Source organism: Micropterus salmoides, unplaced genomic scaffold, assembly GCF_014851395.1.
Source record: "Micropterus salmoides isolate LMB-PRFRI ecotype aquatic unplaced genomic scaffold, ASM1485139v1 Ms_hic_scaffold_2, whole genome shotgun sequence".
NCBI lineage: Eukaryota > Metazoa > Chordata > Actinopteri > Centrarchiformes > Centrarchidae > Micropterus > Micropterus salmoides.
In genome coordinates this window covers 48,993,022-49,006,450 of record NW_024041150.1, presented here as the reverse complement: position 1 = coordinate 49,006,450, position 13,429 = coordinate 48,993,022, and the positions used below count along the sequence as shown (strand labels likewise).

At 39.1% G+C, this 13,429-nt stretch overlaps 1 protein-coding gene and 1 pseudogene across 1 annotated transcript in view; one reads left to right on the top strand and one right to left on the bottom strand.

Moving 5' to 3' along the window:
- The window catches only part of LOC119912596 (zinc finger protein 721-like), a 343,224-nt gene that overhangs the window by 68,370 nt on the left and 261,425 nt on the right, over positions 1 to 13,429 (bottom strand). The gene's annotated exons all lie outside the window — the stretch shown is intronic.
- Positions 1 to 13,429, top strand: part of LOC119913330 — a 51,283-nt pseudogene that overhangs the window by 9,249 nt on the left and 28,605 nt on the right.

Here is a 13,429-nt window from a genome sequence, read left to right as displayed (position 1 = left end):
GGAGAACCAGAACCCGGACCACAGGAGCCTAACAGCAGCCTCGAGCTCTGATAGCACCGATGTTCAGGTCAGTGTTCATGACTTCATCACGAGACTAAAGACACGAGGAAGAGTCTCGAGGGTCCGTGTATCATCCGTTCATTCTGTTGTTAGAGATCAGAGCCTGAAAACCCGCTCCAGGGTTTGTGTTGACGTGGTTTGATTTCCAAAGTGTCTCCGTGATTCCTGTTTTCATCTTGAAGAGAGGAAGCTGAAAGAAAAACTCACGAGCGTTTCTCTTTTCTTTGTTCCGGGGTTTTCCCGCGCGGCGCATGCATAAATCACTTTTCCCCATTACAGACTGATTTAGACGTTTTGTACTCACCAGAAAAACTTTGTCGAGCCGTCAACATCAGTTGTTTCTGAGATTACACAGCAGTTTATTTGGACGATATCTGTGTATGTTTTGTTTTAAAAGCGCTATATAAATAAAGCTATTATAATATCCATACCCATAATAATGTTCAAAGTCAGTTACAATAATAAACAACAGAATATTTCGGTGGCCTGTAGATATTTAATAGAAATGTTTCAGCTCTGCTGTTTATTCATACGCGTAGGAGCCATTATACATGGGGGGACATGTGTCCTCCCAAATTTAAAAATCTATGTTTTGTCCCCCTCACTTTTCTCCGGCAATGCGGAGTGTGTCTCCATGATGACACACTCTGCATTAGACCTAAATAAACGGTTGAAACGTGGACAAAAAATCATGTAGGCAGATAGAAAACATGCAAAGGTGGAGCTGAAAAGTTAGAGGAAAAAAAAGAGTTTTCTTGAGGCAGGTGCAGCAAAGTGCCTCGATATTATTATTATTGCTGCTGTTACTTACAGCCTTCCTGAGACAGCAGCGAGGACGCCTGCAGCACGGTGGGTAATAACTTGTCACAAGTAGCCTAACGCAAATTTGCTAAATAAAAAAAAATAGTTATTGGCACCTTTTTCATGTTCCTTTTTAAAAGTGTACATTTACTCTTTAGCCTACTCGAGTTTTTTCTTTGGGCCAGTTATCTACTTTTTGCTACATGTTCCTTTCATACATTCATAACTTCACCAGTCTGTAATCTGCATATTGCTTCATTAACTGCAGTTAGCTGTCAGCCAGGCTGTGTGCAGTTACGCAGATCAGCTCTGGTCTCAGGCGCTTGTCACAGAGCTGGGCAGATGCAAACATTTAGAAAATCAGCCAAATACCTTTTCAGTTTTATTATTCTACTAATACAACTGTGAGCGCTCACCGTAGTACTGGTGGCCTGTTAGAAAGAAGCCTGCGTTGCTCTTAAACAAGCCAGCATATGAAATACTGTTACCTGCTACAAAGTCATATTAACCAAGTTTACACGACCCCAGAGTCCATAGAGTCTGCTTCGCCGCTGCCGGAGCAGCCTCTCTACTAAATGTTTGTGCTCACACCAGAAGCTCTGCAGTGCGTCCAGGAAGCGTCCCAGCGTCAAGCAGCACAGAGCAGATGGCAGGAAGTCAGACACAGAAACGGCAGAGAATTTGGTCAATCTTCAAAATAAAATACCCGTTACAGACTTCCGATCGTACATCAACAATAAACAGTTAAATCAGTGATTCTGAAATGCTCCCTGTGGTATTTGCTAGATGCACCCGTCAAGACGAGAAACGAAAGCGATCCACAGAGAGCTTTGAAGAAAGTAGTAGAAGCACAAAAGAACCATTAAAAACAAGTCATTAACGTGGGGCAGGCTGCATGCTTCGCTGCTGAAATGCTTCCAGTGGAAGTTGACGCCGTAAATAAACCACTGTGGACACCGTAGACGGCCTGCGTCCGTCTCTCAGAATTCCCATGATGCATGAGTGTGAAGGGAGTTTTGTTAAAATGTGCTAATATGTTTTGCCATTTGTTTGAAATACAAATGTTACTTTGCGATTTATGTTTATTAAAGTGTGTCTCTTTAGAATCTAGTGTGTTTTGTTGGTAATTGTCATTGTTGTGGTACCATTGAATCCACGAGTGAAGGGACTGTTTCATTTGATAAGAGCTGCTGAATTCTCCCCCCACCGTGCAGTGTCATGTACCGTTATTTAATTCATAGTCCACAAAGTGGGCCCCCTACCAGCCGGGGCCCTGGGTTCGGCCGCCCCCATTTTGTTGGGTGATAAAGCCTGGCTGTTCTCTTGAAGCACTCCAGCCTTTCCATAGTTCTTTGCATTCTTGTTTTTGAGCTCTCATGGATGGTGCTCGCAGGAGTCTTCCCTATTTTCTTGCTGGTGTTGATATTAGTGTTCATTCTGAATTGTAAACCTTCACTTAATGGTAGCTAGTTAGTCTGTGTGTTGGAGATCAGTAACATGAAGACTTCATAGCCTCTCTTCATACTGCAACACTTGTAAATGCTCTGTATTTAGCGCCTTTCTAGACCACTCGCCACACACAAATAGCCTAATTGCTCAAACAGAAACTAACATACACACATTCACACACGGAACAATTTGGGTGTTCAGTATCTTACCCTGACATCGTCTAGCTGGGGATTGAACCGCCGACCTACCAATTAAAGGGCAACCCGCTCTATCTCCTGAGCTACAGCCACCCCTAGTCTTTGTAAAGAGAGACAATGACAGGATAAACTTGTTAACCTGCCGGTCAGCTCGCTCTGGTCCGTTTCAGTTACCATAAAGGCTTGAATGCAAGCTCAGATTTGTACCAAAGTTATAACTTGGCCACGGACAAAAATTCACACTTAGATCAGAGAATTTTAAAGTTTTAAGAGAATTAAGATCTGACAACATGATGGAACCATAGAAATGGACCTTTTCTTAAGAGGAAGAATCTTATTGTTCAACTAGAAAATGTCGCAAATCAAATTAAGTCTAGGTCTGTGCTACCCAGGCACACTCACAGGTGGTAATGCATTAGTCAAACTAAAAAGCTGTTTTATGTTCCACAGACTTGCTATAAAAGCCATTTATGGTTCTAGATAGCTCACTCCAGCATAAAATCTCACTATCTTTTTATCTGCATGTCTTTCTGTTTCTTTAGAAATTGAGACAAAGGGAGGGACTCGAGCGTCACCACTGTCAGCAATGTGACAAATCCTACCCAAGAGCAGGATCTTTAAAGATTCATCAGAGAGGTCACACTGAAGAGAAACCGTACAGCTGTGACCAATGTGGAAAAGCCTTCACTCAATCAGCTCACCTAGAAACCCATCGACGTATTCACACTGGAGAAAAACCATACATGTGTAACCGTGTGGGAAACTTTTTGGTAAATCAGAGCACCTTAAAAGACACAAACGTATTCACACTGGAGAGAAACCGTACAGCTGTGACCAATGTGGAAAAGCTTTCACTACATCAGTTCACAAATTTTTTGCTACATCAAGTTACCTAAAAAGTCACCAACGTGCTCACTCTGAAGAGAAACCATACTGTTGTGACCATTGTGGGAACGTGCTCACTCTGAAGAGAAACCATACTGTTGTGACCATTGTGGGAAATTTTATTCTAAATCAGGTGACCTAGAAAACCACAGACGTGTTCATACTGGCGAGAAACCATTCGGATGTGACCAATGTGAGAAAGCGTTTGCACGCAGTAGTACCCTGAAACGCCACAAACGCTCTCACACTTCTTCATTTTGAACATTTTTGTAAGTCAAGCGAGCTGTTTCTGCCTGCCTCGTCCTCCTGCCCTGATTATTGTGTTGTCTAGGGCTTCATGATGATTCTAATTGCAGTTGCCCCTGAGCTATGCCACGCCGCAAATAAGCACCTGGCAGTATATGACTCTCTCTAACTGAGGTTCAACACTTTCATTGCTGCGCTCCATTTACCCGTGGTCAAAAGGAGTTGTTTACTAGCTTTTTTCCCCAAGATATGCTAAAATGCTGTTCCTGGGGCCCTTAAAATAGTTAGTCAGTACCCAGAGAGGTTAAAAGGAGAGTTGCGATTGATTCCCTTTCCAAAACCTAAAACACATCCAGAAAAAAGTAGGCTGTGGATTACAGCTTCATTCTTTATTTGTGTCACACAGTTTGACAGCCTGAATTATAACCTTCAAATGCACAATGCTCTAACACTTTGTTCAAAAAGTTAGACATTATTTCTCCAGGAAGTGAAGTACTAGACAGCGGCAGTGCCGTGCTAAAGGTTCGACAGTTCCGACAGTTTGTCAGACTTACCACCACTAACGAAGGGGGGTGTGGCTAAGCAAAGGGTCGTGATGTCAACCTGTGCGACTATATAAACTCAAAAGGGTGCGATTTAATCAAACAAAAAGTGTACTGTGTGTGTGAAAAATAATGAGCAGACTCATTATCCATGCCCACACCGGGCTTTCGCATGTGCCCTTAAAAACTATACGTGCAAACTAAAGAATTATTAATGAGCAGCGTGTGAGGGGGGGAAGGTGAGAAGGCTTTGGTTTGGCTAACTTACCGTTTAACGTTGGCTGTATTGGTGCCTTTTGTTGTTCGACATGTTCAACCTTCCATAAAGCTGATGTACTTGTCAGTGTCCCTTTATGTAGATCCAACCAATCACAGTCTGCATCGGGCAGGACACTAAAAAAAGTTTGATGTGCTACAGACACTCAACGTGTTTACCACTTGAAAGTTGTAGATTATTGGCAAGTTGGCACTTAGCATTAACAAATTTGAGACCAATGTAGAACCATTTTCTTGCCCAAGGAATTCATGAATAAAGCTACCCACAGAAATGAAACGGCTGTAACTGGATTTAATAATCAACTGGTGTTGAGTAAATTAGATTTTTCTTTTCTTTTGTATATACTTTATAGTGTCAATACCCATCATTGATACATTTCCTGTTTTGCTTAAGTATAGTATTGTACACATGTTCAGTTTTATTTCCTGAAGTATTTGGTAGATATGTCCAGTTGTGTTTTCGGGGTTGTGGCTTTGGTGAATCTTTACCGTGTATCTCAGAAGGGGTGGAGATCTCCAGGAGTTCTCATGTGTACCTTTTTTCTCTCAAATAGCTTCTCATTTGCAAATATCAACAGAAGTGATTATCAGAGAGACCATTTCTATTAGCTGTATCTTCAGAAGAGTCCACTCCTTCATTATACGTTAAGTAAAATCTTGTGGAGCCCTCAACTTTCCATGGCTTAGAAACATCATACTTTGTGCAGGAAAATCTGGGTCCCGTGATGTTTTTCTCATACAGGTCATGTCTTGATCCTTTGGTTACTTTGCATATTCTTTTCCAGATTTTAAATGTGTTAACTGTATATAGAGTAGTTATGTATTTTGATCTGTTGTTATTTTCTGTTGCTGAATGTGTTTTTGAATCTGAGGTTTGTTCAGACTGAAAGCAAAACCAATAATAATAATAATAATAATAATAATAAAGCAATGACAGTCCCAGTTTCACAAGCCAAGAATTTTCTGTACATCACAAGCCAACACTTGAAAAAAAAAAAAACACAAAGTCCACATGTTTAAGAGGCCTGAACCAGGTCCGCTGGATGCCTGTGGGTTAAACTGCTGTGGTTTGATCCAGTGTGGAGTGAGGAGGAAGACGCGCTGAATAAACAGGGAGTACAAAAACGTTACAGATGACATTTGTGTTCAGTCTGAACAAACCTTTGTTCTTGTGAAAGTCTGATTGTATCAAATAACCAGAACCAGAAATGACAAGATTGCGCAGTACCCCCTAGCACATTGGCCACATGCAGAGCTCCAATATATCAGCCAGGCCCCCAAAATAAAAAAACTCAGAATCGGATTTATTGCCAAGTATGTTTTGACTTACAAGGAATTTGTTTTGGTATATTGGTGCTTAAATAAGAATTATATTAAAAAAGCAATAAAAACCAGGTAATGTATCCACAACTATACACTAACAGTGGATAAGACGCATGCCTTTCATGTGAGAGACCCGGGTTCAATTCCCCACTGTGACCCATCCACCATTGTTTCCCTGAGCAAGACACTTAACCCCTAGTTGCTCCAGAGGCGTACAACCTCTATCATATATAGCAATTGTAAGTCGCTTTGGATAAAAGCGTCAGCTAAATGAATAAATGTTAATGTCTGAACTAATAATAATAATAATAAAGCAACAACAGCACCCTTTCATACTACTTCTGTTTATTTTTTTCAAGTTTCACAAGCCAAGAATGTTCTGTACATCAGAAGCCAGATGTCTTCAGATGTTATTTAAATTACAAACATTAAAACTGTCTTACAGCTGTGGTTTCCTCTGCCGTAGTTGCTGGAGTCACCTGCTGCGTTGGCTGCAGTGTGATTGTAGGGAATGAGGGCTCCGTGAGCTGACTGGCCGGCCGGCTGGCTCGTCCCCCGGCAGCAGTTGTGGAGCTTTTCAACTCCAAATACGTTTGCGCATATACCATCAAAAACTGCCAATATTCGATACATACACAATTGATTTCTCACCTCCAAATATACAAAAATTGTAAAATTTGTTGGGTTGTTGGCCTCTCTCCCTGCTGCTTTCTCCTTCTTCCATGTTGTTGGTCAGTGCACTGCATGTTGCTGTGCTTCTCAGTGTCAACACACTTACTATTGTTAATGCAAGTGGAAGTGAAGGGCACAAATTGAGACGCATCATAATAAGCTTGAATACAATATGATTAAGTTTGCAACCAAGCCACAAACATGACACTGCTTCTAACTGCTCCCTTGGACAGTCTTTGTGGCGTTAAGGGGCGGTTGGGGATATTTATTCAGGCCGGGAGTTGGACTCTATCTCAGGCCACCCGATCTAAATGAACCGCTAATTGTGTAGGGCAGGATAACTGTGTTTGTAGTTCTACATGTCACATTCAGTTAAAACGCACTACAATATTTAAAATCTAAGACTACTAATTACTTATGAAATTGAATAATCATTCAAATTACTTTTCTTGACAGACAGGTCCATCTTATGGACAAAAATTTATGACAGGATAGCTGTCATCAGTGGGAAGGATCCTCAGAGAGGTGCATCAACCATTTAATGAGCTGCGTCACTAGGCAAGTCACCTACATTAATTACATTACATACATGCTTGTGATAATGTTGATGTAACTTTATCTAAACTGGGTGGAAAACAGAGCCAGTCCATAAGCAGCTTCATGGTACTGGTTATACAGGATTGCCATTGTTGGATTCAAGGAGAGCTGAGTGAGCCTTATTATTATTATTATTATTATTATTATTATTATTATTTATTATTTATCCAGACTATTTCATTTTCTTTACCACTCCATGGTGGGATCCACTCAACTGAATCAGCTCAGTTATTTGCTTATACTGGTCCATAGATAATTAAATTCCTGTAGCAATCATAGATCTAGCATAAGGAATCACACAACATGTCAGGATGGGGAAATCTCCAATAATAAACAGGAGTGTCAACATTTTTTTTAGTACATTCTTCCATCTGTCTGTAGTCACCTATGACTACATCCCATCCCTCAGTTTTCTGTGAGTCCTGAGGGTTGTCACTTTTTTTATTTATTCAAGGAGCTTCACTGAGAGCAAGCTATCATTTGCAGGAAGGCCTTGATTACATTCACACCTGGAAGCTGCCCAGTACAACCCCAGCCATGCCTGTTGACACATCTATCACACTCACCATGTTGGAAGCAGGAACTGTTTCACTTGGATACCAAAAAGAGTGTCGCCAGCCACCAGCTTCTTATGGATCACAGGCGGTGAGGGAGCCTCAGCCAGTCAGGCGTTGGCCTTCACATTCATTGTTTGGAAGTCCAGAGTACCAGACTCCAGCCTTGCACGGTTTCCCCTCCAGATCCAAGTGTTTAATTCAAGTCTTCTTCAGAAGGGCTCACAGCAACACACATACATCGTGTACATGTATGCTCGAATGAGTAAGGAGAGCTGAGTGAGCCTGTTATTTATCCAGCTTCAGGGTCAATCATCCCAAAGAGACACCTTGTCCCTGATGTCTGGATAACAGAGAACAGAGATGCTTTATGTGTTATGTTCAGATTCAGTGCCACATTACACGAGTCTCCTTTAGTCCAATGTTACATGATATATGTTTGGAGATGATATTTATGGAATTACCATTACACAACAGACAAAGGGACAGAGTTTTTAGTATTCATTTCTGATTTGGATTCCGCACACACAGAATCATTTTCATTTGCTGAATCAACATGAAGACGTTCAGAGCCTCTGCTTCTGCTGTTACTCCCTTTTACACTTGTGGAGAAATATTAATATTAGAGTTTCCACTTTTACTGTCCATCAGATCAGCCGACCAATCAACAAGCAGAGTGTTTCTGCCTGGTAACAGACGTCCTTACAGGGATCCAGATGGGGCTCCTCTCTCCTCCATATGTTAGAGTGAGGGGAACATCCTGGATGGTGGTGGAGCTCCGTGGATCAATTTTCATGATGCTAAGTGGAGAAATGATTTCTACATATTGGAGGTCTTATTAACAGTTTTCCTCCTCAGGGAATATTCTATGAAGGTATTTTTGTGTATTTTTAATTCAAGCAAAAACGTGTTTTGAGAAGCATATTTATCGTACTACAATCAAAAATCAAGTTTGTAATTAAAAACAAACCGGTCTTTTTGTGTCACAAAGTTTCAGTTGCTAATTTGTCTTCTTTGATTGCAAGTCGAAAGGTTTTCCTTGCGAGTCAGAAAGTTTTGCAGGTTAAACCATTTTGCAAGTGAGAGTTTTGCAAGTCGAAACGTTTGCGAGTCAAAAATGGTCGAAATAAGAGATTCTATTGGTGGGTTTGACAGACCAGTCATTGGTTTGCATTGACCGTATGGCAACGCCCACAATCCCATCACTCAGACGGATCCGACCAGCACTCAGCTACTGGAGACAGAGCTGTAGCGTGTACAGGCTAGATGTAGGTAAGCTGGCGTTATGTTGCTCATTTCCATAGAAATGCTTTTAAATGTAGTATGGCATGATTTAATGATTTATATTTACCATTGGCAAGAGTCCATCACTGTCTCCTTTTTAGAATGACATGTATAACGGTTAGCTAGCCGTCTTAGCATGAAGCTTGACTGGCAGTGCATCTGTGCACTCAGACACTTACCTTATTTAACGGCTCTGCGTGGGCCGCGCGCCCGAGATAAACGTCATCACGTTTTGTGCACGATGGCTTCTGGGACGAACCGTATATGGATGATAAACTAATGTCAACTTCCGTCACTATTGTCTGCGGGCTTCTGCGGGCTGCAGTGGAACCTTCTCATTTTTGGTTAGTTTCCGAGAACTTTAATAAAGATGTTATTGATGTGGAACTATGGCCAACGGTCATAAGGCTATAGACATAAAGATAAAATTATCCACTGTTAAAAGTGCTGAGCAGTTAGTGTATTGGAAACTCAATAGCAACAAAGTTATAAAAGTGGTTACATTTCTGATTTCTCTTTTTTGGTCCAAAGCTAAAGAAGAAAATCAATTCAGACATAATTGGCAACTTTAAAAAATCGAGGTTGGTAAATTTTTAAGAAAATATGGTAGTATAAAAGTCAAATCCAGAAGGGCTGAAGAGGTAATAACAAAGATCTTTTTATCTCAGAGGAACCCAGATATATTATTAGAGGAGGAAAAAGTGGAATTAGCTAACATCATTCTAACAGTAACAATATTAATAGACTAAATATTAATGGGGTTGTAGAAGAGGATTTCAAATTAATGTTACTGTAGTAACTTTTATAGAGATTGATATAGCTCTAAATTCTACCAACAATCAGCTGTGTCCTTTTATAAACTCTCTGACAGTTAAATGAGAACAAAATGGAATTATGTGATAAACCTATCACACCTGAGGAAATTAAGAAAGCAATTAATCATCAAAAAAACATTTTTTTTTAAATCACAAGGTACTGATGGCATGGGCGCCTTATGGAGGGGTTAGGACAATTCCCAAAAAATAATTATAAACTAATATAAAATTGTACATTATATAAACCATCATCGAGTATAAATATATTTCAAGTATAATAATAAAATTAATGATCTTTTTGTTTTTACTTGTTTTTGGCAGTAAAAGTTAAAAATCTCCATTGACAAAAAAGTGAATCTCCATATTGACCAACCACCCTGTATCTGAATGAAATGGTTTGGTCCTGCCTCAGCATACTGTATCAGTGACGGTGTTTAGATGCAGTCAATAGATGCGCCAGAAAAACTCTGTCTCTCTTGCTCTTTTTACCATAACAAAATGACAGATATTCAAACACAAATTATTTGCTCCCATAATGATCATTATGAAATAAACCACCTGTCTGTACTGAATGCTGGACAGCAGCTTACCTCAGCCTCCATGTAAGTTACAGACTATATTGAAATAATCCAGTTTGATATGTTCATTTAAATTGAATTATGGCCATTAATGACATCTACAGATACAGACTTTATTATTATTCCATCATGATGGGCAATTTATTTGAGAAGCAAATAGTGAACTGCATCCTGTATGCAGACTTGCATGGTCAAATCACCAGCAGTAAATATTGACACTTGCAAGCCTTTAATTACAGTTATGTAAAGCTTTTGATAGGACAGTTAAGTCTTAGAGAAGTGGTTACAACAGCTGTGCAGAGGTGGTCCAATTACATTTTTTTTATCATGGGGCCCAAAATTCTTGGCGGCCCTGACTGACTGATGGACTGACTTCAAATTATATCAGTCTTTTGCTAACAAACTGGCTCCTTTTTTATTAGAAGTTTTTGCCGAATGCATGGAAAGAGAATCTCTTCCAACCGCCATGACTCAAGGACTGACCATGTTAATTCCCAAACCAAACAAAGATAAATTACAAATAATATTAGACTAGATGTCCTGGATTACGCAGATTTTATTGATGATAATGGGTTTGTTTCATTTTTAGACTTCTATAAAGCTTTCAATACAGTGGAGCATCAGTTCATCTTAGTCTTTAAAGAAATTTCACTTTGGTGATTTTTTTCTGTACAGATATTAAATATTAATTAATATAAGAGTAGCAACAGTTCTGTTAAAGTTATGGGTGGTACATCCCCTAGATTTAATCTAGCTGTCATATGTGCCATAATTAGCTGCATTAGGCAGTGTTGCCCCATTTCAGAGAATTAATTATAACTCAGCTGGCAGATGACACCACATTATTCATGAAAAAAACAAATTTCTGTTGCAATTGATGTAATCAAGAGGTATTCTAAGGCTTCTGGTTTGTATTTGAATGTACATTAGTGTGATCTTATGGCCACTAAAGAGAGCTCTAAACCACTTCTTTGTAATATTCCAATATAAAATTAACTTCTACATTTAGGTATATTTGTTACTAAGGACCAGAGTAGAATGACCTAAAATTTTAATCCTGTCATACAAATATAGAAACCCTTCCTCCATTTTGAATGGAAAAATGTGGGCCAGATCTGGACCAGTTCCATACTGGATCTGGCCCAGAGTCTCTAAGATACTGTTGAGGATCCGGTTTTCACATCTGGACTGGCACTGGGCCAGCTCCATTTATTAGTTCTGGCCTGGATTCACACCACCTCTGGCCTCTTTCATAACCTTGATCTATACCCACAAAACATATACAAAAATATGATTTTTTTTGTTAAAGGGATAGTTAAAATTTTTACCATCAGATGTTGTGCATGACTCACCAAGTGCTATGGATCCTACTACTAGATAACTCTGAGAAGCCAAAGGGTTACTGGGATAGTTTCAACCACAGAACTTATGGCAAGAGCTGGTCTATATAATGTTTAACAAATAGTGACTGGTATATCACTAAGGTACACTAAGATTTCTTGTTTTACTTTCGTTTCATTTTCCTTGCATTTTAAACTCGATTACTTTTTTCTTTTGAATTTAAAAAGCATGGACATTTAGATTTTAACCATTTTCCATGACCATGGTATAAATAACAAAGATTTTATAGCCAAAATACAATATCCAACTCCAACTAGTCATGTGAAACCCATAAAAAACTGTAAAATGTTCATACACATTGTTTGGTGGCTTTACGGGAAACATTGATGAGGCAAGTGGAGAAGTGGGAATGTCATAACCCTCACATGACACCCAACAAATCATCAGTAGTGGAAGAGTGGGGGATGGCCGATGTGTTCATTTCTGCAAAGGATAAAAGAATGTGTGATTACTCAACTGATAATGGCAATCACAAATTACATAAAATCCACAGAGATTAGTAATTTTAAAGGGGGCTGGACTAGACTAGGGCTGGAAGATTTGACCTAAAATCAAAATCCCAATTAAGTGAACATTTTACCGCGATTACAACTAATGAATGATTATTCAGATTTTTTGCCCTCCTAGTTTATCTACTAGTCACCTCCACATATAATACGTATACTAAAATACTTATCAACAGAGTTCTTGTCAGCATTTCTTTAAAATATTTCTTTTCCCTTTACTCCTTTCCAATTAATCTGTTTGGCCACTGTGTTTGAGAAAACCATTGAATGTATATTCCAAGATTGAACAGTAAATACTATTAACAGAATGTTATCTGTGAACGTTGCTAAAATAAGGATGAAAGAGCACTGTATGCAGATCAGTGGTGAAGTTACTAGTACAGCAGAGCTGACCGGAAGTCAGACAAAATGTAAAAAGTAGTAAAAACACACAAAACATTTTGTACATTTGACAGTTATGTGTAACGTTACCTGTATCTATATAATCATATGAAAAGGACAACAAAAAAATACCTTTGGAAATAAATGTAAGAGACTTATTTTGAGAATATTAAATTCAATGAGTTTTTAAATTATTTTAAGACCCAGTGGGTAACGTTACCCTGCATGACAAATGACCCCAGGAGCTCAGCTCTGCTAATGTTACAGGTTTGCACTGCATTGTGATTTTGGAACAAACCCCAGTGGTAGTAACGTTATGTACAAAGCCTGCAACAACAAGAGAAAATGTGAGGCAAATTAAAAAGAACGAGTAATGCTGATTGTACCACTGCCAGCCATCTCAGTGTACTGATATCTTGAACCTCATTGTAATTTTTAACTGTAAAATTTGATGAATTACTGAGAACCATCAGCCTTTAGACAAAACAAATAACATTTCTTACAGCTCCTGACAGAAATCTGAGGGTAAACACTTGGTAAGCTTAACATAGCACACTATATCCCTCGGAAAACGCCCCAAATAAATATCCAGAATAAATCAGGAACTGCTCCTCAACCATAATACCGCGGTGTGATTTCATACAAAGTCAATGAAAAGACACGGAGAGAGGAGATTTCCCGCCCATCGACCTTATTTGTCATAATGAATTTACGTTTTGATTAATGTCAGATGAAAATTCCAACTTCTTTAGATGGCTTTGATTTTTTAAACACTTAACTTACCATAACTTTATAACGTTATGCTCAACTATAGCCAAGATCAAATTAAAGCCGGAAAAAAATACTTACATTAACTTAACTT